Source organism: Marmota marmota, unplaced genomic scaffold, assembly GCF_001458135.2.
Source record: "Marmota marmota marmota unplaced genomic scaffold, marMar, whole genome shotgun sequence".
In the NCBI taxonomy this organism is placed as follows: Eukaryota; Metazoa; Chordata; class Mammalia; order Rodentia; family Sciuridae; genus Marmota; species Marmota marmota.
The window spans coordinates 3076686-3102830 of NW_026000140.1; the positions used below are offsets into that span (position 1 = coordinate 3076686).

The 26145-nt window shown below is 34.5% G+C and overlaps 1 pseudogene; it reads left to right on the forward strand.

Moving 5' to 3' along the window:
• Positions 1-11029: 11029 nt before the first annotated feature.
• Positions 11030-26145, forward strand: part of LOC107158768 — a 40287-nt pseudogene continuing 25171 nt past the window's right edge.

Genomic DNA, 26145 nt, shown 5'->3' on the forward strand with positions numbered 1-26145 from the left:
GGGGGGGGGAGGGGGTGTCCTTTGCAGCGTCGAACCGCCGGGGGCAGTTTACAGAGCCAGGCCGGCAGGGGCCCGGGCAGGCAGCGGCTGTTTGAACGTTCGCCGCCAGGCTGGCAGTGGCCTTTAGGCGGCCGCCGGTGAGACTGGGCCCCTGCACCTCGTGGCCGTGACAAACTGATACTTCCAATAGACTTACTAATTCCCGGCAAGTCTCCTTTCAGCGGAATTTTGCTAGAGGTTTCTCAGCAGGTAGCATGTAGGTGTATTAATGGGTCTCTCTGGTCCTGTTACTGTGGAGGTATTGAAAGTGCTGCTTCCTCGCCGGCCGCCATGTTGGGTCTCAATGCCATTTCAACTTGCAGAGAGACCACTAGGGATATGCTCACACAAAGGAGTGGCCCTGCAAAGAGGCACCCAGATGGCGGCCACTAGCACTCCCAACAGGAAGACCTCAGGTACAACCAGACCTGCAGGTTCCCCAACAATATATCTCCAGACCCTGGCTGGTGTCCCCAGACAGAGGCAACCGTGCCCTGAGATGGCAGTGATGGCAGCAAACCTGCAGGCCCCTTGTCCCTGGACTCCCAGACCCTTGGGGTGTCCCAAGATGGGAGTGGCCATGTGTAACCAAACCTGTGGGTGCCCTGACAATGGACGTCCAGGCAGCAATGAGCAGAAGGCGCTGTGCAGGTGCTCTGTGGGTGTCTGCAGGCAAAGGGTGGTGCTCCTCAGGTGGACATTGGGTGGGGAGCAATGGGCACGCTAAAGGCTGCAGACAGGAAATTGGTGGGCTGTCACTGGTGATCAGCGAGTGATCTGCATGCAAAAGGAAGGCAATATACTGGCATAGGGCTGGTGATCACAATGGACAAATAGGGGGCAAGGAGCAGGGGGTCAGTGGGCAGCGAGGTCTGTCTCACAAAGAAACAGTATTTCCTCTGCTTGAATTCCAAGTTATGGAACAACAAGGAATGCAACCTCCCTTCTATATATACTTTTACAGAAGTAAATCAAGTCAAATATTTGCCAATATCTAAGGCATTCCAGGGTTCCACACACATAAGATACTATTGAAAGATACTATTTTAGGTACTGGGTGCTTCAAGGATGAGTAAGAGATGGTACCAGTTTTAGAAAACTACATGATCTTAGAGGTGCAGTTTAATAATCTGCATATAAATATAGTCCACTGGCAAGCTTCTAACTGGAATGAAAATGGTGTCTTATGCAAACAGTAGTTTTGCTTTTTCTCAATTTTGTTAACATTATTTCTAACATCCTTTAATCATTATAAGAATGCAAAGTATTTATGTGCAAAGATTGAGCTTTGATGTTGAGTTTTAAAAAAGTTCAAAGATAAGGGTTGTGGCTGTGGCTCTGGCTCAGCAGTAGTGCACTTGCCTGGCATGGGTTCAATTCTCAGCACTGTGTATAAATAAATAAAAATAAAGGTCTGTCAACAATTAAAAAATATTTTAAAAAAGAGTTCAAAGATAGAAGTAATTTCTGAAGAATATTACTAAGGTTTCTCATCCTATTCAGTCATGATAACCAGTGTAACTCAAGATGGATCAGGGTATGGACCAAGTCCAGCAGCAACTTTTTTTCAGAATCTTTACTCTGTAAACTATATGAGAGGGTATCGAAATATGTGATTTCATATATTATGTTTCCTAGGATTAGAGACACTTTCCTATTTTGGAAACCATTGTATATGAATTTGTAAGGAGTTTTCTCTTTCTCTCTGCAAGGCATAATATTCCATTAAATTGATGCATTGTTGAGGACATTTTGATGGTTGGAAGATCATTTTTAAATCAAGATTAATTATTCACAGTGTGAAATGTTGTTAGAGGAATATGATTCACTAAGTGATGTCCTGTTACCCCACTGATGATTTTATGTGCATGAAAGATTGAAACCTACTACTCCTGTGTTGCTTTGAGTCTTGTTCATCATGGTGACTTCAGAATGGTCAATAATACTGGTTATTTCCCATTTACACTCTTATACACTTATACACTTATACTTCTTGCATGGAAAGATAGTTTAAAGTCCCACTGAACAACAAACTTAGAATAAATAAAGGTTCAGAGGGTAGGAACTCTTCCATGCTAGTGAGAAAAGGAGTCACACAAGAAAAAAAGAATTTGAGTAACTCTTTACTTTGTAAGTAAATGCAGAGACTTGTTTGAAATACAGGAAACATGACAATTTTATTGAGAGTGATGTGGAAATCCTGGAAATAGAAATGGAAGAAGCAGAAGGAAGGGATACTGTCCCAGGCTTTTTTCTTTTTTGGAAGCTGGTATCACTTGGAGTGGGAGTGAGCTCTTTAACTTGGTCATATGTGACCTTTAATTCCTGTGGTATTTCATGTCCAGAGCCAACAAGGTTTCATTAGGATTGATAAAGTTTTGTAGGAGAGATCAGAGCAGACAAATGCGTGGATAGGCTTTCTGGGAGAAGACACATTGTGAATGTTCTAGATGTTTTTTCCATGTGATATTGGACTTTTTTTCTTTTCTAATCTGGAGCTCACCTAAAGGGATGATTAAGATTTACCACTATCTTATATGGTTCTACATTTCACTACTCTAAAGTACTTTTTATCTTTTCTCACTATACTTGAATTGAATTCTTATTGTACAGGATTCTACAGGGTACTATGCACACAGTGAACTATCCTTGGTAGATATTTCAAACTCTGTATAGCTGAAAAAGCCAGGATTCAATCTCACAACAGTGAAGATTTGTGAAGACTGTATGGCAGATGAATTTACCAAATACTGCTGTTCTACACCAATTTCAGACCCAAGAGCTGGCGTATGATCTTAGTGCATATGCTTCTCATCCATTCATGGGGCATGTGATTATAAATATTCAAGGCACAGTGATTAAGACCGTTTAAGAACCCTCTTGTCACTAAGTAATTGAATTTATATCCACTCTCCAAGGACTTCCCTGGTTTGGCCGAGGCAGTTACTTTGAGAGAGAATTGTTCTGAAATTTCCAAATAAGAAGAGAAGTGGTGCAAAATTGTTTTGGCTTTCTCCTCAACTTATCTAAATTTTCCTCATCTTACTTCCCATTTACTTACAAAGTAAAGAGTTACTCAAAGTATTCTTCCTATTGTCATTCTTTTTGAGTTTCTCTTTTGCTTTACTTATTCTTCCTCTGGAAAGACTCCCTATTTTATTTTTAGGTAGAATGGAATGTCCCTTATTTACATTCAGAGTTTTATCCACAGCCTATAAAAGAAGAAATCAACAAAAATGACATAAAAACACAAAACCAAAAGATTGAGACCTCTCAGCTTTTGATTTTGATATGTAGATGAACAAGATTAAAGTGTAAAATCTTTCTCTCCTAGCAAAAAAAGGTCTCAAGATTATTGCATCCTGAAAACTCTATGACAGATGGATATTGACATTTCTTTCTCTTTTCATTCCTGCTATAACATTTTAATCTTCCCCAAAGCATTTAATCTTCCCCAAAGCATATAGGGAAATAAAAAAAGAAAAATATTTTAAAAAATTATTCTCATTAAATGTATTTATTCATGTTTCATTTATTTATTTTCCTCTGCCTTCTTCTTCCTGCCTTTAATAAATTAGCTTTCACCCCTAACATTTTTCAGAAATGATTGTATTCTCTCCTTCAAAAGTTCTCTTCTCTCTTCCTTTAGAGAGAGATTCTTGCAGATCATTGTATCTTCACCCAATTTCTGTGGATGTACATTCATCTAGTTCATGCTGTCTCATTTCATTTAGTTTACCTGCTTTGGTCCATTAACATGATTGTATCTCCAGCCTTTTTATGCCCAGCCTATTTCTTATCTCTTCTCTATACCTCCTTGCCTTGATTTTGCTTACTCTTTTGCTTGTTAATAAACATTAGACATCAATTGTGTACAGCCTTCTTCTTTGGAGCCTTATATTTTACCCATCTGTTGATCCTTCACTGCTTTAAAGAGCTTGCATTTGTCACCTATGTTGGCTGAATGATTCAGATTGTGAAAGACTTTCACTTCTAGGTTGTTCTCTTTCTGTACTAAACACAGAGCCAATCACATTATTATAGTTTGGATTTTATTTTATAAGCAATGGAGAGCCATTGTAAGTTTTTGTAAGATAAGCAAATGCATATCAAATTTCAGAAAGGTATTTGTATTTGTGGGAGTAATGTGCAAGATAGCTTATGTTTGAAGTAGATCTATTCCTTAATACATCACTACAATAAAATAGAACTGAGAGAAAGAGAAAGTACAAATAGATTGAAAGAATTAAAAACTTATTGACTGTTTAAAAGGGGGCAAAGAAAAACAAAAAGATAAAAGATATAAAGAGTTGTGAGCAAATAAAAAAGTGCACAAATTTTTCACAAAGAAGATGGGGAATAAGAATAATATGATTTCAATACTGGAGAATATTGGCCAAATTATATTGGCTTATTGTGTACATATATGAATATGTAAGAACAACAATCCCACCATTATGTTCAATGATGATGCACCAATAAAAATATAGGGGAAAAAAGGACATGGTTTCACTGAGATCAATGTGAAAGAGGCTAATCAATCAAATGCCATTGACTGTGTCCTTTCACATGCATGGAAATTGTAGCCAGTTCTTTCTCATTGGGATTGACTAGTGACTTGAATGCAGTTTCAGAGCAATGATGGAGAGTGGTATGACAGAAATGTGTGAATTAGGCCAGGGTAGAACTGTTGGGAATGAAGTTCTGTGGTGAACTGGATGGTCCATGATCTACCTAATGACGTGCAGATTAAAATGCTTTTAAAACATTTTTTACCACCAAGCAAATAACTAGAATATCTATGTAACTGATCAATGAGTTTTAATAATGCATAAGTTAGATTGAGGTGTAGAGGGAAAGACCTCTTGCATTATGGAATGGTCATACAACCTGACTTCTATCAAATGGATGTTTAGGTTAGACCTCAGATCTCAGATTTTATATCATATCTTTGCTTTTTATTGAGTTAAAAGTTTAGGACATGAAAGAGTGATAATAGTTACTCACTTGAATTGTCTCTATCTCTGGATATGATGTTACCCCAATGTTTGGAAAAGGCAATTTTTGCAGTGTTAATATTTATATTTACTCTGAACTCCCCTACTTTCAGCCTACTTGGAAGTAGGAGAACAATGTAGAACAAAAAGATGTTAAACACAAATATGTTAAAATTCTTAGTAAGGAAGGGATAACTGGATCTTCTTAGAATTTACCTTGGTTGTTCATTTTCTCTTTAGTATTTTCACTCCAAAATAAATAGTAGTAATCACAGCCAAATAATATTATTAGTATTATTAACACTATTGTCAATACTTAAAGGCAATTAATTTCATTTATTTAATTAAATGATTGAAAGTGCCTTTGGTATATAATTGTGTGGCTTTAATTGATCAAAAGGTTACATTTTTTCCCTATAAAAATAAGCCTATGATGTTTCAAGAAAATCCAATAGTACAACAGAATTACACTATTAGAAAATCTAAGAACACCTTTGCATTTCAATGCAGAATATTATAAAGCAAAGCAAATGAAGTTTATGATACCATAAGATATTTTAGCATTATTTGTAAGTAGCTATAACTCAAGATCATACAGGATCATTCTTTTGAAGAATAAAGCAGAAAGGTAGAGGTGTCTTTTTATTTGAAATGTAGGTGCCAGAGAAAATGGGAAATATGGGTAGTTTTTGAACATGAGGGTTATAAGCTTTGGTCTGTACTCTTCCATTGCATTCCTAACCAGTGAAGTTTACTGTTTCAGGGGACAAAACCCCTTAAACAGCATGTGTGTATGTCCAAGGTTTTGTTTAAGTTAAAGAGATACAATATCTACAAGTTTCCAAACAAAAATGGCCAGTTCAAAGTTCTACGAACAGTGGCATATAAGCGAATCCAATGAGGGCAACTCTGGTGATGTTCTGTTAAAATTTCAAAGGTCACCATGCATGGGCTTTAGAATTTGTTTAGAGAAGCTGTGATAACCTTTATGCTCTTTTAGCAGATGTACAATTTTATTAATCTGAGACCCACCCCCTACATTTGATTTATTAACCTTTACCTTGAGTTTCAGGCAATCACATAATTCTATTTCAGGTTACTTGGTTCTTAAAGCTGGGTAACTATATCTTATTTGCTTTTCTTCATGCTCCACCATTTTAAATTATCTTTCTACAATTTCATATCAGTTAGGATTATTCAACTTACTGAAAGATGGCTGAATGCAGTTAATAGGGATCCTTCCTGATCTCCTTGTAAATAATAGGATTGGGCTTTTGACTTGATGCTAAATTCAAGTTTAGGAATTTATTGTTTTATAGATAAAATGGAAATACATCTTAATTATGTCTTATAAACTAGATGTTCCACCTTTAATTGGAAAGGTCTTTTGTATACCAGTCAACAAACAGTCAAAGAAAATTTTAAAGATAAATTAGTTAAGATTGAACCTCATCAAACTCATTAAATAGGGGTTTTAATGTGCAAGAACATACACTACGTGAGTACCTTCGGGTTTATCATTTAGGCTTCCCCCTTTCCATTTTTCAAGTGATCAGTTATCTGTTTTCTTTTATGGTTTCTGAAAGACAGATTTGCATTTCACTTTATAATGTGTAACAAAATCACAATTGTTATCTGCTGTTAGTTGTAATCGCCTGGTTTCATCCTTTCACATGCCATAAAAAAATAATGCTTTTTTTTGGGGCTTGTAGATGTTACTCTCACACTCTTTTATTTGACATCTATATTTAACATACATATTTCTTGGATATTTGTGAAGTAGTTAGTAAATCTATTATTCTATTGGGTTGCATATTTTAAATGAATATTAGGATAATGGGAGAATACAAGACTTAGAAGAACCAGGTTTTCATCCTGGCCTTATCATTTACCAGCATTTGAACTTTGGGCAAGTTTGTTCTTCTTCCTAGGCTTTCCTCATTGCCTGCCAGTGCTGTTAGAAGAATTGTATTTAATGTTCTACAAGTAATTTGTTGCATAGATGATCATGTTACCATTCTTGTTAGGTCCTGTAATTAAAGACTAGTTCCTGTTTAATTAAATTATGAGGGTCATCTTTTGAGCAAAAACATTGTCAAACAAAAGATTTAATTTTTCTTTGTGAATTTAAGTGGGAAGACTTAAAATGTATAACCTAAGTTCATATTCATGTATGTTTTTATCTTTATTTTGAAAGATAATTATTCAATTATCTTTATCTGAAGATAATATTGAATATATTAGAATTACATAAAAATTTAGTTTGTTTCCAAAGATTTAAATTGTGATTTGCCATGTGTAGGAATCAAACCATTTCTGAAACCAGTAAATTGATCATTTAAAATATTTTGGGTAACATTTCTCTCTATTAAATGTATTTATTTTGATGCAAGGAGAAGAAACAGTAGAAAATCAATAACTTTTCTAAAAAATAATTGAAAAATTTTTGTTTTTAATTCAGAGAACACTTGTTGCATATGTGCTCACTTATTTAAGATATACTTATTGAATGTGCAATATTTTACTCAATGGAGATAGAGTAAGAATTAAGATGGTTTAAGTCCCAATTCTCAAAGAACCTATGGTTTTCAGTGAGAAATGTTTTATAATAAAGAAACGAGGTCCATTGAAGGCTTTCAAGAGGAGGATGGGAATTCAGAATATAATAATAAGGATTGTCAAAAAAAGATCTGAATTAATCATGAGCCTTTCATTTTCAAAATATAATAGCAAATATAAACATATATATACATATATAATTATATATGTATGTATATAATATTTATTTATTTATTTATTTATTTATTTTTTGCAAAGATAGGTTACTTCTGGTTACTTTTAACCAGAATGTCAAATTAAATTTGCAGTGTCAGGATTTCTGAGTCACATTTTCTTTTGGAACTCTGACAACACAATGTTTGTTCAACCCTACTCTTTGCCTTTGGTTAATATTTAGGGAAACTCAAAGAGTTCTATGGGTCTCAAATGATCAATGTTTGCCATGTCGATAAAGTATGAGGTTTCTGTGACTCTAGGCATGCTGCAGAGTGGAGTAGCTAATAGCACTGATTTTTGAAGCCAAAACTGCCTGAATTTGCATCTTGACCCCATTACTTGCTAATTGTTCACTCTTGAAAAAATTATTTGGCCTAATGCTTCAGGCTCTTCATTTGTTGAATGGCATAATAATAGTACTACCTTTTTGTGCAGATTAAATATATGCATATTTGCAGGGTCTGGTCTACCAATGAGTGCTATTTAGGGGTTTCTTTGGGGGAGTGAAGACTGCTTCCCCTGCCTTATGCTGCTCGGCCCTGAATCTAAGTAATTTCTTTTGGTTTTTAGACATGAGGGGAACATCTATCATTTATAATGGTTTCAAAGGAATCAAAATTATAGAAAAGAACCTATGAGTCATCTGGCACAATCTCTTCCTTTTATGGAGGAAGAAATAAAGATTTAAAGAAATTTAGTTATTTGTATAATATCACTTTAAGTAATCTAGTAGGTAGGTCAACTTGATCTAGTTTAGTAATGTTGGTCACCATAATTCAGCAAGGATCATGAAATATCCAAATTATTTGAGCCAGTGGGTTATAGAGATCCACCAAGTTGAACTGAGATCTGAGAGCTTTGGCTTACTCAAGGCAACAAATATACTTGATCTGAATATACTATGATGTGAATAATCACATGTCTACCATAGTGTCAAAGTTGTATTGTTTTAAGGGAGAGCTACTACTTATAGGGTCGGTTCTATAAAAGTATTTTTTATTTTTTCTATAAAGATTTTCTTATGTGATAATTCTTTATTGAGGTCAACTGAAACTCTTGTTAACTCTCAGTGAGTTTACTTTTATGCCACTCTCCTATGTTCAAAGACATATCTGTGATGAAAAAGAGCTGTCTTTAGAGATAAAGACAGAGAAAGAAAAAGTAGTTGCAGATATAACATTCAAAGTTTTGATGATTATGAGGTCACTCTAAAGATGCTTTGCATATACAAATTTCTAATTTTTCTGAGGCATTTATTTTAAATGAGGATGTTAGAATGTGAAGTGAGACACTCATTCTCTCATTCACTGGACAAATATTTATTATTCATGTACAATACACCAGCCAATCATTTTAGCATTGTTTTGTTGGTTTCTACTTTTCATGAATTTTTTTTCAGTAACTCATTTCTATGTAAATTAAGAAAGTTATGGGAGCTAAGAAGACAATTTTAAGGGACTTCTGTATATTCTCTCATATATTTCAGTCTTTTAAAGGATGTATATTATAGAAGGGTTATTGTCATTAGGTCTAAGAAATGAAGTCTGTCATACTATTTCTACTTTTCCTGATTCTCTAAGTATTTTACTGTTATTAAATATCTCTTAGTTTATTTTTCCAAGCTCTTAGAATATCACTTTTTGTTTAAATGTAAATTGAGTTGAATTAATTTCTGTTAAAACATGTTCTGAATTCATTAGCTTTATAATTTCTTGGTTAGAATAGAAAGCTTGCTAATGTAAACACATAATTTGTCAAAATTTAGTTTTAAAATTCCTTAAGTTGAGACCAGACCATCACAATACAGTGATCAAAAAATTTGATGCATATTCCAAATCGATAGAGTGTGTGAGAAGGTACATGTGATTTCTGAGATGCTAAAATCAGGTTGTCAATTCTGATATTTATTGTTAAGTTGTAAAAATTAATTATTTAAAGCATGAATTTTGCTAGATTCTCCCAGAAAAAGTCTATGAATTTCTAAGAACAAGGGCATTTATATTTATACTCTCGCACCAAACTGACTTGCACAAATAATCCTGTTGGATGGAAATAAATATCAATTTCAAAAATGACCTTTAAGATGTCACAGTTTCCTAATGTCAGATGAACATTTGTTTTATCATTGCAATATTTCTAAATTAAGAAGCTCTTGCAATTGATTTTTAGTGTTATGCATCTTTCCCCCTTTCCTTTCCTTCCAACATTTATTAAATTGCTGCTCTATCTACAACAGATAGCATATTAAAATTGAAGAATAATGTACATCCAGTAAAGTATGAGATGGTCAGTTTTCATTATATAAAAGATATTTAATTAAGAAACAAACAAATTGGGAAGTTATTCCCATGGATTTTGAAATAAATAAAATTCCTTTTCTTATTTCCAAAGGTTTTTGCAAACTGTTGAATTCTAGTACTGTAATCATGTGTACTTATAATCTCCATACACATACTAGATTTTATCAAAACATATTTACTGGTGGCTTTTTCCAACCATTGCTCATTGGGCTTAGGCAATTTTGCCTTTAACTATTGTACAATTCCTGGCCCACTGCCAGTAGGGACTCTGTAAATATTTGTGGACTGATTAAGTAAAACAATGAATATTTCAAAGAAGCATAATGTATTTTAAAATGAACTCAAGATTTCTCTAAAAAGCTTCACTAGGGTATATGAGTAAACTCTAAAAATATACTTAATAGTGGAATAGAAACAAAAAGATACCAGATTAATAAATTAATATGATTTATAAAATAAGAGAAGAAATAATGCTGATTAATCTGTTTGATGGATTTTCCCCATTATATGTGATAGCTTGAGTCTTTATTTGTATCATGAATTTGTGAAACTCCTGGGGTTTGCTAAACATGTGGGGAGATGTAGATAAATTTTTAAAGCAAAATTAGTTTTAATTTACTTGGCTACATATAGGTATAGGTATATTTGTATATGTGTGTTAGCTGTGTGTGATGTGTGAGAGAGTTCAGGTGTGTTTTGTAAATAGAGTAACTGTGTAAGAATGTAACTTTCCTTAATTAAAAACTTGGGTATATTTTAGAGCACTTTTAGGTTAATAGCAAAATTGAGCAGAAATACAGAGACTTTGCATTTTCCCTTATCCCCTATACTTAAATGTATTGTGTCCAACATCTTCCACCAGAATGGTACAGTTGTTGCAACTGATAATTCTACAAGGACACCTCATTATTCCCTGGAGTTCATAGTTTACATTAATCAGGGTTCATTCTTGGTGTTGTGCGTTCTGTGGGTTTGGACAGGTTTATGGTATATATCTACCATTTTAGTACCACACAGAGTAGTTTCACTGCCCTAAAAATTCTCATTGTTTTGCCCATTCATCTTTCCCTCCCCACCAGTCTCTGGTGATCTTTTTACTATCTTCATAATTTTGCCTTTTCCATAATGTCATATAGTTGGAGTCGTATGGGGGTATATAACCTTTTCAGATGGACTTCTAAAACCTAATAATATGCCTTTAAATTTCCTCCATGACTTTAATGGATTGACTTATTTCTTTTGAGTACTGAATAGAATTCCATTGTCTGAATGTACTGTGGTTTATTTATCCACTCAACCACTAAAGGACAGCTTCCAAATTTTGGCAATTACGAATTGATGTTCTACAAATATTTAAGGTTCTATAAACATCTGTGGACAGGTTTTTGTGTGAATATGTCTTCAACTCCTCTTGGTAATCAGCAAGGAGTGCGATTGCTGGATCATATGGTAAGGGTAAGGTATGTTTAGTTTTTTAAGAAACTCCTAACTATCTTCTAATATGGCTGTACATCTTGCAGTCTTGCTAGCAATGAATGAGAGTTCCTTTATACCACATGCTTTCTGACATTTGCTGTAGTGACCATTCTGGAATTTAGTTATTCTAATAAGTGTGTAGCAGTATCTCACTGTTATTTTAATTTGCATTTTCCAGATGACATATGATGTGGAACATCTTTTCATATGCTTATTTGCCATCTTTATATCTTCTTTGGTTGAAGTGTCTTTGACCTATATTTTAATCAGGTTGATGTTGCCTTATTACTGAGTCTTAAAAATTCATTGTGTATTTTTGATAACAATTCTTTATCAGTTGTCTTTTGCAAATATTTTCTAAGTCTATGGCTTGTCTTTTCATTCTTTTGGCAGTGTATTTTGCAGAGAAGAACATTTTAATTTTAATGCAGTTTAGCTTATCAGTTCTTTCATTTAGAAGGAATTTATTCATGAAGGCAAAAAAAAAAAAAAAAAAAAAAACCCCGCATGCCTAAGAAGTCACTGCCAAACTTGAGACCTTCTAGATTTTATCTTATATAATTTCCTGGGAGTTTTATAGTTTTGTGTTTAAACTTAGATCTGTAATATTTTTTTAAGTTAATTTTAATGAAATTTATAAAGTCTGTGTCTATATTCAGTTTTTTGAATGTGGATGTTTCCCTGTTCTAGCACCATTTGTTGAGAACACAAACTTTTCTCCAATGTATTTCTTTTAGTCCTATGTCAAAGATTAGTTGACTATACTAGCTGATTATATATATGTGGGTCCATTTTTTGCTTCTCCTTTCAGTTCCTTTGATCTACTTGCCTGTTCTTCTGCCTGTTTACTGTGGGTTACAGTGAGTCTTAAAATAGGGTAGTGTCAGGAGGCTGGGGTTATGGCTCAGTGATAGAGCGTGCGCCTTGCACATGTGAGGCACTGGGTTTGGTCCTCAGCAACATATAAAAATAAAGGTATGGTGTCTATCTACAAATAAATTTTTTTTTTTCAAAATATAAGGTAATGTCAGTTCTCTGATTTTGTTCAATATTATGGCTGTTCTGGATCTTTTACCTCTATATAAACTTCAGATTCACTTTGTCAATATCTACTAAATAACTCACTAGGATATTATATTGAATCTATTAATCAACTTGGGAAGAACTAACATCAGAACAATATCATTTTCCTATCCATGCATATAGAAAATCTGTCCATTTATTATATCTTTGATTTCTTTAATACATTTTGTAGTTTCTTATATAGATCTTGTACACAGTTTCCTAGATTTTTATCCTAGGATATAATTTTTTTGGGATGCTCAAGTAAATGGTATTGTTTTTTTCATTTAAAATTCCACTATTCATTTCTGATATATAGGAAAGCAATTTACTTTGGGGAATTAACCTTATACCCTTAAACGTTGCTGTAAATACAACAAAATCTTCCAGATTTTCTATATAGATGATTATGATTATGTCATTTGCAACAACTTTTCTTTTTCCTTCCAAATTTGTATACCTTTTCTTCCTTTTCTTATGTTATTGCATTATGCAGGGCTTCCAGTACAATTATGAAAAAAAGTGTTGAGAGGAGACATCCTTGCCTTGTTCCTGAAAACATTCCTTAATTTTTATAAGTCAAATTTGTTTCTATTTTGAACCTGTTGAAGTGGAGAAACTAATTTTTTTATATGCCTGGTAATTTTCTAGGCACTCTGGATATACTTAATCACTGGATCCTCAAAACAAAGTTATGTCCTCAATTTGTGGTTGAGGAAGTTGAGACACAAAAAACTAACTTGTCCAATAGTAAAAACTAGTAAATGGCAGAAAGAGGATCATACTCAGGAAGACCATGTTCTTAGTCACTTCTTTATCTGAATTTAGAAGGCAATATCAGGGCTGTATGTTCTTATTGTACATCATGGTTTTTTTTGCATTGGGAATTGAATCCAGGAGCACTTTGCTACTGAGATACATTCTCAGCCTTTTATGTTTTTCATTTTGAGACGGGGTCTTGCTAAGTTGCTGAGTATCTTACTAAATTGCTGAGGCTGGCCTTGAACTTTCAATCCTTCTGCCTCAGCCACATGAGTCACTGGAATTACAGGTATGCACCAGCCTGCTCAGCTTACATCATGGGTTTTTTTTTTTCTTTTTCTTTTTTTAAAGAGAGAGAGAGAGAGAGAGAGAGAGAGAGAGAACTTTTTAATATTTATTTTTTTAGTTCTCGGCAGATTATTTTTTAGTTCTCGGCAGACATAACATCTTTGTTTTTATATTGGTGCTGAGGATCGAACCCGGGCTGCACGCATGCCAGGCAAGCGCGCTACAGCTTGAGCCACATCTCCAGCCCACATCATGGGTTTTTGACAGTGGTTTAGAGTGGAAAGACTTCTTTACATAAGCCCAATGTATCTGGAAAAATCTTTCTAATTTGAGTGTAATATAGCACACATTGCAATTTTTTAAGGATTTTTTTTTCACATTGGAGGACATAAAGTGATATTCGCAGGTATTATAGAAATATGACCTCACCACATTGTCCCTTACAAATATTTCTCCACTTATGTCTTAAAAATGGACTTGATAAAACATGAGACCTAACAATAAAATATTATTTTGGTGTTTCTTCAAATGAGATCTTTATATTTAATTGAATGACTGTTTTATTATGTTTTTCACTAGAGGTTTTCAGAGTCTTATACTGTCACCCACATTAGAGGATAATGAGACTCATTTGTTGACCCTCTGCCTGTGAGATATCCCAGTTGATACACAAATGCTGGACTTAGCATTTGTCCTTCCTCCAAACTCATCGTCCTTGGAAGGCATGCTTTTGTGTGTGGACTTTCTGTAATTCATTTGCTCAGTGTATACTTTTCAATGGACATAGTTCAGTCTTTGTCAATTAGGGTTGTAGAGTATTTGCTGTCTGTCTGGATTTTGCAAATTATCTGTGGCAAAGGATTACAGTGTAAACATCAGGTCAGAGGCCTTTAAAGGCAGTTGGATGAGCATTATATTTTTAAAACGTTTAAATAAATTCATCCTTTAATACATTATAGGATTTCTACAGGAGACTTGTTGTATGTCAAAGTCTGTAACTATGGTCAGAGGTGATGCTAAGGTTTAAGGTGTTTAATATTTCTTAATTTCAAAATTCGAAAGTACTATGAATGAATGGAAGTACATAATGCTTGTAACTCTAGCACTCATGGCCTTCTTTCTTGTATTATAAAGTTTTTTTCCCCCTTGCCTTTGCTTTTAATTTATAAAATCCTCAAAAGGAGTTAATGTACACATTTATATTTTTGTGTGTCTCATAAATACTCAGTACTGTTCCTAATAGGTCATTAACTCTCAAGACAGAATTTCAACTTAACTCTTTTTTTCCAGTCATATAACTATAAGTCTATCTAATTTTTTTTGCACAAGATTATTTAATCTTGCAGTCAGGATATAGAAGCATGGTTACAAAGCAAGTAATAAGTCATTATGATATTGGTTAGTGTGATGTGACTAACCAATAATTGTCCATGAAGATAATAATCAAGTGATATTATGCAAAATTATCCATTGACAACTCAGTAGGACTATAAGTAAGTAAAAATGGAAGTTTATTATCTTTTATATCAAGGTAAATTTGTTTTTCATTGTATTGCATATGTGTTTAATCAATCAACAATAACTTAATGAGTTCTCCCCATGTTTCCATATAGACAGCTCCATTAAATTGTGTTGGTGATAGAGAAATAAAATAATTTAAGGCCTCTGCTGTCTTCAAGGTGCATATAAATTACTTATAAGGTGACAAAAAATAGAAGTCTGGGCTGTGCTACTATCCAGCAACATCACAATGCATGTGTGCCTGTCCTTTTCTAGACCCCTACATCCTGCATGCTCCTGGTTTTTCTGTACTTCGCTGCCCCTTTCTGTTGGCTTTCTCTGTCTCTTCCTCTAGCCTCAGACCTCTAAATGGTACAGTCCTGAGGGTTGCATCCTCAGCACCCAACTCTTTCTTGTCTATACTCCTTTCCTGGGTGTACATATTTTTCAAATCCATCACTTTAAATACTATTTATGTAAGATCTTTTTCAAATTTTACTAGTAGCCAGGATTTGTCCCCTGAGTTATAAATTCATATGTGGAATAACATGACATATCTCTCAGGATGTCTGACTTTAAACTTAATAAGATGAAACAGAAGTATTAATTACCTTCCTTAAACCCAGTTTATATCCTCCCACCTCCCTCTCCCCATCTGCCCTTTTCCTTAACCTTCCTCACCTCATAAATGGCCCCAGCATTATCTCAGCTGTTAGGTCAAAACCTAAGAGTCATCATCGAGAGAACATTTTTTTCCCCTTACACTTCAATTCTGTTGGTTATTGCTGACAGCTCTAATCCCAAAGTACATTCAGAATCTTGCCACAGTTTATCATTTCCTTTGCTATAATCCTGGTACTCTGGACCTTTGTCTTCTCTCGCCTGGGCTATTGCCACAGCCTGCTAGTTTTCTGATCTCCAGTCATGACCACTGTGGATCTTCACATTCGTGATCTTTCTAAAGTTTAAATCAGATCTTCTTATGATGCTTCTTAAGAATTGACCTAAAACACAACAACCAGAATAAAGTTCAATCTCTTTACTGAGGTAGAGAGAGCCTAGCTTCTGCATCCCTCTGGGCTTCATCTCCCTCGCTCTCCACTTGTTCATTCTAGTAGAGCCACCCTGGTCTCCTTTCCACCCTCTATTAGACCCTTTTCACCTACTGTGTCTTTTGCATTGAGTGACATTGTCACAGTGGCTGTCTGTGTGTCATCATTCCAATCTCAGCTGAAATGTCGCTTCCTCAGACAGGCCTTCTCCGACATCCCTTAGTAAAGTTTCTGCCTTTCACTGGTCACATTCATTGAGTAATTTTTGATTTTATTATCATTAACTTAGTACACAAAAGTAAGTCATTTGCATTTTTGCTTTTACTTGCGTATTTTCTGTTTTCCTTCACTGCATTGTCAATTCCTCCAGGTCAAAGAATATGTAGGTTTTATTTAATGTTGAATCCTCAGCATGTAGAAGAGGCTGGCAGGTCAATAAAAATACTTGTTGGTTTTGCTAACTGGCACTTATTCTTATCTCCAAAACAAAGAACATGGAACCAATTTTCTCTAAAGTTTATTTTAAAATTATTATTAGATTTTAAAATTTTGTGTACTTAATACATCTAAGGACTATTTTATTCTTTTAAAACTGAATTGGTCTGAATAATGAGGATAGTAAAATGTTCAAACTGTACTCATTTTCTAGACAGAATAAGTCAGATCTCTGACCACCTGGTCCCACAGAGCTTTCTCCCATCCTGTGTGGATAGTGTTAGAGCTCCTATTAGGTAATCTGTGGCTAAGCATATATGGTTTTGCCTTGTTAGTTAAGTGATTTTTTTGTGCATATCTAAAACTATATTTTTTTTAAAATACTGGGGATTGAATTCAGGCGTGCTTAACCACTTAGCCTCATCCCCAGCCCTGTTTTAAAATATTACATTGAGAGACAGGTCTTGCTAAATTGCTTAGGTCCTTGCTAAATTGCTGAAGCTGGCTTTGAACTCACAATCCTTCTGCCTAAGTTCACAAGCCACTGGGGTTACAGGCATGTGCCACCACGCCCAGCTACTAGTACAATTTCATTTGAACATTTTGAAGCAAGACTGTACTGGTCCTAGTCCGCTTTCTTTCGCAGTACTAATGATAATGTTTGTTAAAATTCACTGAGTGTCAGCTCTTGCTGTTTATATTGACATGTATTAACTAGTGTAGACCTATTGCTACCCTATCAATTAATATTATCCCTAATTATCAGGAGAGAAAGTCAAAGTCCACAGTGTTGAAGTAACTTACCCAATTCCACACAACTACTAAGTATTCTAAGTAGTGGAGTTGGTATTTGAATTTGGGAAATCTATTTCCAAGTCTGTCCTCTTAATAAATACATAATAATATCTCATATGGTATCTAGAACAGATACTGGAAATAGTGGGAAATATGGCACACACTAAATATTTGAAAGAACTCAATGAATAAACAGAAAAGAAATAAAAATGTACAGACACAGCTTTGTGGAGCGTGTGTATATCACACCCAGAAGACCTGTAGATAATTATGACTGAGTGATGCTCATTCCCCAGGAATACTTTGGTTTTTTTTGGTTTGCTGCCTTCACCTGGCTTACATTTTTACTTACCATTCCAGTCCATTTTGCTTCTGCTTATCCCAGAAATTTTGTGTTTGAGCAACATTCATCTTCAAACAAATTCTAGAAATGTCTTATCTAACCTACTTAGCTTTAAAAGTAATAATTGGAACAACTAAAGTGAAATTATGCTTATTAATGGGATATCATGTAATGTAGTGATACAGATATACATGGTGTAATGTTTAAATCTGGTTAAACACACACACACACACACACACACACACACACACTCATACATCATTTATTTGAGGTGAAAACTTTAAAATTTTTTTCTTTTGACTTTGTAAAATGCCCAGTACATTATTGTTATCTGAGGTCATCCTGTTATGCAATAGCACACCAGAGCTTCTTGCTCCTATCTAACTGCAACTTAGTACACATTGATCAATGTTTCCCTATTCCTTACTTCCCTCTACACTATCCAGCCCCTTATACCTATCATTCTACTCTCAACTTCTATGAGATCAGTTTTGTTAGATTCCACATATGAGTGAGATCATCTCTGCTTCTGAAGAGAAATACATCCCTGTTACTAAATATAGTAACTTATTACATTTGTTTTGGTTTAACCATAGCATATATGGGTTATGAAGTCTATGTTAACATTTGACCAAACAAGATTTGTCCTTTTGAGTAAAAGAATGTCACCAACATCTCACCCTCCCTATTCTTGCAAACACATTTCTTTTTGATGTCTCCTAGGATTATTCTCAACTCTAAGTCATAATGAGAATGAACCAAGGAATAACCTCTAAGGACTGAATTAGGTTGTTGTGGCTGACATTTTATTTTGGCTATCAAGAACCATCAAGAACCATGGTGAGTTGCTATGAACAAGTTTCTCTATAACAACGGCCCTTGTTTTGCTGTATGGTTGAGTTACTGGAAAGATTTTCATGTTTTAATTTTCTAAGCATCCCTCTTGTTTACTAACCTATAACAGAATACAAAAGAATGTAAGTGGAAATTGTCATTAGGTTGGGACTTAGATTCCTGTGGGGAGTGCAAAGAGGAGCCAGCCATAAGGTACATTGGCCAATATTCTTTGCAATGAATATATCTACTGGGCCAATGGGATATATCATTAACCTGTTTAAAGAGATCCCAGTATATATAATGCTAGTGTGTTTTAGCCTCTTCAGTTGGCCATGGTGAAAACAAGACAGCTACTGCTAACCTGTTTACCTCCATTTTATCTAACCATATTAATACTCATGGCATTCTGATGATAAAAGAAAAATGTGGGAGGACTCCTCAATTGCTCAGGGCCTCTTGCCACATGGGTGTAGTTGTCTCTTTATAAAATTAAATTCAATCAATGAAATTTTGAATAGCTCTTGATCCAAGGTATGTGCTAGACTGTTAGATATAGTGAACATGAGACATGGATTGTGCTTTCAAGGACTTTATGTTGGGGATGTAGGATACAAATTGTAGCATTTTACTTGTAAGAGAAAATTAATCTAACAACCTCAATGGAGGGGGTGGGGAGACAGCGAGGTTGGGGTGAGGGAGAGAGAGCATATTTTTCTGAATAGATAAATATGCATTCCAAAGTTCATGTACCAAAGACCAAATTTCAGGCTGTAATGGCTATTTACAAGAGTCAGTTAACCTTCTGTCCCAGTGGGCTAGGACCTGTGTACCTGTGTGATAAGATCTGAAGCAGCATGGAACTACTGCTTTAGTTTCTTCTCTCCACTTTTGTCACCTCCCTGAGATGCCCTCCATTAGAAACTCACAGAGACACTACTAACCCTTTCTATAAAATTCCTCTACTTTTAGGAAGGCTAGGTGTAGTTTGGGAGTAGAAATACTGCTAAGGAAATTGAGAGTATGGTTTTGAGGTAAGGAGAGACAGTCAGGTTTTGTGATGTTTGTTTAACAAATTTTTGATGTTAATCACCTGTTTGATTTTGCCCACAAGTTAAGAAATGGAAATTTCTGGTTTGAGATATGCATTAAAGAAAAGGCACATGGGAATGACAGACTGGGTAGTAGTGGAGGACTTGGTGCCCCTAAGTCCTAGGGAGGAGACCAAGACAGGCGTTTGAGGTTAGGGTTAGGGTTATAGATTTTTTTTTTTTTTTACTTTTCAACATAGCCCAAGACAATAAATCTCTCTACTCAGGACTCTCTCATTCACTATGACTACTTCAAGCTTCTCCATTTTCCTCTGGTATTCAACTCCAAGCTTTTCATTCTTAGGTACTCCTACTTTAAAGACAAAATATTAGGAGTTTTAAATGGATTTTGATTCTAAATGAACAAATCTAAATATATCTACATCTATCCAATCCTCCTTCCCTTCAGTTTTGCTAGGTAAGCTGCTCCCCTGCTTATCTTCACTTTACTTGTGAGCTTATCCTTTCAAGAATTCATCCACTATCTCTTCTAATTTGTATGTTTAATACCTGCCTCTCAGTGGAATGCTTCTTTTTGACTTCTGTATGCTCTCAAGCAAAACTTTTCATTTGCCCTCAACCCTCTTCAGCTGCTCCCTTCACATTCAAATTTCTTGGGAGAGTTATCTATGCCAGTTTCTTATTTTCTTTTTCTACTTTCAGTCCTTTCTGTATCCACTCCAGTCTGGGTTTTGGTCTCATCACTCTACCTAAGTAGCTGTATTAGGGATCTCAGTCACCTTCATGAAACAGATGGTTTTTAAATTCTCATCTATAATCCTAGCTGGTAATATTTGTAATTCTTGAACTACTTTTTTCTCAAACATTCTTTTCTCTGTGCTCCTTAGTATAACACTACCTTGACCTACCACCCCTTACCACTTCTATGGGCTGCCTATTCTTGACTCTTTGCTCAGTAATCCATCATGGGGCTCTCCTTGTTTCACTTTCCTTTCTCCCTGGGATATCTCAATCTTGCCCTTCTTGAAGTTTCACAAAGAATGTTCCAAAGTTAGGCTCATCTCTAGATCCTTATATCTTCAATACCTACTTGACATCTCTTCTTTTTTAAAATTTTTTATGTATTTATTTTTTAGTTGTAATTGGATACAATATCTTTATTTTATTTATTTATTTTGTGTGGTGCTGAGGATTGAACCCAGGGCCTCGCACATGCTAGGCGAGTACTCTACCACTGAGCCACAATCCCAGCCCCGACATCTCTTCTTAAATGACTCAAAAATGCCTAAAACTCAACATATCCAAATCCTACCAATGGTTTTTCTATAGGAAGATTAACGCTTCCTAGACCATTGAATCATACAAAAATTATCGCATTATACAGGCAAAAAATAGTCTAAACCATCATACTTGGAGTTTTGTGATGGGGAGAATTCAGGCCCCAACCCTGGCCCACATCTCTGCTCTGCCCATCCTTGGTTCCTTCATGCATTATATAGAAATCTCACTTCTCATTATCCAGCTCCACCCTTGCCCCCATGAATAGCTGCCTCCTGGCCACTCCTCAGTCCTGATTCTAAATACATCAGTGACATTGTTTACTCATGGGGGGATTTATGCATGTCGGAAGCCCTCTCAGGCTCTAGAAGAGACTCAAGGCTATTTGGATAGGGAATTCTAGAGTCATGGTGTCAAATCATGGTCTAAAAGAGAAGGAAGGCAGACTTTTGTGGTCACATATGCTTGGTTTTATAAACTCTTTGCTCCATGGGGCAGAATATAGCTGGAGAAGGCCACAGGAGGTCTTCTAAGCATTAACTTTTAGAAAAGGGACTCTCTTCTTAGGTGAAAATCCAGTACTACTCTTAAATCTCTCTAATATTTTTACTTCTCTCTATTCCTCCACCATTGATGAAATTCAGGATTTCATCTAGGATTGTTGCATTAATTGCCTGACTAGTCTTATATATACTCCTGCCCTTTTCAATCTCTTTCTCACAAGGCAACCAAAATAACCTTTCTGAAGCATAAATCAGATTCTATCATTGAGCTAATAAATCTATTCAACATCTTATCATTGCTTTTGAATAAAAAACAAAACACTTACTGTAGCTAAGATGACATACAAAGCCATCTTCTACTCTTATTCCCCTTCTGACACTATACTTCCCTCCAACTCAGTGGTTAGACTTTCTTAGTTTCTTTAATGCTGTTTTTATTTTTTATTTTTTTGCTTCAGACGTTTGCACATGCTATTTCTTCTGCCTAGAAGGCTATTTTTTTTCTCATTATGCATGTGAATTTAAAATATTCTAAGCTCAAAATCACATCTCCATGAAGGCCCTTTCAAATTCTCAGGTGCATGCTATTGGTAAAAAAGTACTGATTGAATCAGGAACACTGTTTCTTCCTTAAATATTCAAGTGATTCTATAGACTTTGTCAACTTAGATATATAATACTCCATGGAAGTTCTGTAGTTTTCTACAAGGATATTATCTTGTGGTTGTGGTGGGGCTTATAATATCAAAATGACCATATCCTCATACTTAGCTTTGCTTGGAAAACCAAATAATTGCAAATTATACCTTTTTTTTGCCAGACTGCTTCTCTTTCTTTCTTAACATTTCTGCAGGAAATTTCATCACTCTGTAAATTGGAGCCTGTTTGCTTTAATTTTTCGTAAATCATATAGAAATTGCCCATCTTTGATCCTCCTTACCTCCCTCAGTACTCTGCCAACTTATTCCATTTCTGCAGGCGAAGTTCTTTCACAAGTTAAAATAAACTCAGTGACAAATTTGAAATTCAGCAGTCTGTTTAATTGCATAGGTAGCTAAAAAGGTTAGAGCCCACAGATCTGATTTATGCACAAGATTGCCTTTCTCCAAGTTCTAACTTGGATTCTACATGCATAGTAACTTATAATGTTGCACTGTAATTATCTTTCAATGTTTGTTGAACTGTGGGCTCCTTGAATTCAGGGACTGTGCTTCATTAATATTTTGTATCCTCAGAGTTTAGTAAATGCTTGCTTGGCATATAGGGGACATTCAATAAATTTTGAGCCTGAATAAGAATAAGAGACACAACTGAAAGTTTGAGACATTATTTAGTGCCTTGTGCCCTGTCAACAAGAACACTGTTGTATTTAAATAAATAGTTACCTAAAAGTTTACTTCACATTTCTCAATTATTTACTCTGTAGTTGAATTCAGTTCAGTCAGTTTCTAGCTGCAGACTTGAACATGTAGATCTGTATATATCTTCATGCTGCGTGAGTCAAGTTGTGTTAAATTATCTTTAATGCAATAATCCAAACAAAGTGTTTGTTGTGATGCCAGAGCATTGTTTTCTTTTAGATACCATCGTTCCTGATATTTTTTCTCTCCAGTATTCTGAATAGTTGCAAAAAGAAGTTTGGACCAATCAATCCAATCATTTGCTTACTTAAGCCATTAAATGCAGAAAGGCTAATTTATATAATTTTTTGCATAAATAAATAAGTAGTGTAAATAAAAAATTAAAATTGCGTTGAAATAGTCATTATATGTATTTAAACTACTTATTTAAGTTATTAATACTAAATATACTTGCCATGTTACAAATATAAATCAGAAGCATTTTGAAAGGACAGCACCATTATCAACATCCTGTTACTAAAATTAGTTCTTTATTATCTTATATTATTGCTAAGTGAACTAGTTTTGCAAAAAACTTCTAACTCACATATATTATTCTAATAAGAGAATTATTTCCTGTTCAATGTCTATATAATTTAAAACTAATTTGAACAATTTAATACATATATATCCTATAATATATTTAAAATCACTTTAAAACATTTAACTTATGTAGTTTTACTATAATTAAGGTAGAGATGAATTTTTCTCCTTATTAAAAAAAGAGCACACAGGCCAATTATTTATTTGATTTATTTTTTAAATGTTTCAAGTTTTTTTTTTAGAATATTCCCAGGTGGAGAATGTTTTAACTAAAGACTAGCACTAGAAGATCACAAAACACCTAACAAATTTAAAAACTTTAGAAGATACTGAGGAGAAAAATGTTTTTACCCTTTAATTAAAATATTCTGAATCTGATTCACTGAAACTTAAGGAAAGGAATATTATAGCTATACAACCTTTGTACAAGTTATGAAAATTTAGTTTTGTAACTTTAAACTTATTTTAATTAGTAAGTCTCTTGAATTGCATTTGGAAAAAACATGAAATGTGAATATACTCTTAGTATTGCATTCATTTCTGCTTTATTTGCATCTTAGCTATCATTATGAGTGGAGTCACTAATATTAATTTCTGTTTCTATGTTTATATATTCTACTTGTTGCTAATTTTTGAAAAATGGATAAGCATAGATTATAGGCATTATTTTATTTTACCTTATTTTTTATTGATTTTTTAAAAAATGACAGCAGAATGCATTACAATTCTTATTACACATATACAGCACAATTTTTTTCATCTCTCTGGTTGTATATAAAATATATTGACACCAATTCGTGTCTTCATATATGTACTTTGGATAATGATTTCTATCACATTCTACCATCCTTGCTAATCCCCTGCCCCCTTCCTTTCCCTCCCACCCCTCTGCCCTAACTAGAATTCATCTATTCCTCTCATGCTCCCTCTCCCTTCCCCACTATGAGTCAGCCTCCTTATATCAGAGAAAACATTTGACATTTGTTATTTTGGGATTCGCTAACTTCACTTAGCATTATCTTTCCCAACGCCATCCATTTACCTGCAAATGCCATGATTTTGTTCTCTTTTATTACTGAGTAAAATTCCATTGTGTATATATGCCACATTTTTTTATCCATTCATCCACTGTAGGGCCTCTAGGTTGGAAAAAAACATTGATCAAAGTATGGGAAAGTCTCAATTTATTAGTATAGCTTAGAAAGTTTGCATTTTTCATTTTTTAATGTTAAGCTGAGCTGTATAGAAAGTAATGCCTGCAAAGCAACTGTTTAACTTAGGAATGAACAAGCTCTCCAACTTGAATCTCAATGCTCTAACTTGTTCTATTCTTTCTTACCAGTTAGGACTTTTTCTCATTTGATAAGATCATCACGTGGGAAGCATGGAATCATGAAATATTCAAGGCAGAAGGATCCTTAAGGATAATTCGATCCTACTTGATTCATATGGCAGAGATATACATAGATCTAACTGTCCAAGCCTAAAGCTAGAAATTATACTGAACTAAATGAAACTATAGAGTAAATAATCAAAAAAAATTGAAGTAAATTGGTAGGAAATCTGAGTGAAAATAGACAAAAATTCCAGAGACTCAATCTAAAATGAGAAAAGGGCAGAAAAAGGGACCCTTTCACCAAGGGAGTTTTTGGGGAAAGGAACTTAAGAGAAGGGACAAGCCAAAGATGGTGATTGTGTATGTGTGTGTAGGTGTGTGTCTTTGTGTAAATATCTAGGCAATAATGCTTTATTGAAAAGATTAGTTTAAATTAATATAAAATTGTTGTGTAAAATAAGTGTTTTCAAAATACAATTGTATTTGAAATTGTCTTTCAGCAAATGAGCAACCATAAACAAAAGTATGTATTTAGATTTGGGTAGCAAACAACAGGGGATTAAGAAGTGCAGTGTAAGCTCTCTCACCCATCACAATTATTATCAGGTGGCAGTTCTTTCAACCAGCAGTTTTACTCAAATATACATAGAGTTTCATTGATCACTTGAATATTTATTTTTCTTTTTTACAGTTTTATTTTCCTAGCAAAGTTAATAAATGTCAAAACAACTCAAATAATTGACTCTGTATGGATGTACTCTGAAGTCATGTAACATTTTTCTTGGTAAGAACTTCACACAATGAGATTAAACATACAGTCTTTGACCATTCACAATTATGCAACAGGGAAGGGGCAAAGTTAGAATAGATTATTTTCTGAAGTACATCTTTGAAACTAATATTTCTTGATCAACACTGACTTTATTTTATTTTTTTCTGGTCAAAACAATAACAACAACATCAGCTCAACTCAAAGTGAATCAAGAACCTAGGAATTAGACCAGAAACCCTGCGATTAATAGAAGAAAAAGAAGGCCCAAATCTTCATCATGTCGGATTAGTCCCTGACTTCCTTAATATGACTCCTATAGTCCAAGAAATAAAATCAAGAATCAATAAATGGGATGGATTCAAACTAAAAGGCTTCTTCTCAGCAAAAGAAACAATCCGTGAGGTAAAGAGAGAGCCTACAGAATGGGAGCAAATTTTTAACACACGCTCATCAGATAGAGCACTAATCTTTAGGATATATACAGAACTCAAAAAAACGTAACACCTCCCCCCCCCAAAAAAAATAACCCAATCAATAAATGGGCCAAAGAAATGAACAGACACTTCTCAGAAGATGATCTACAATCAATCAACAAATATATGA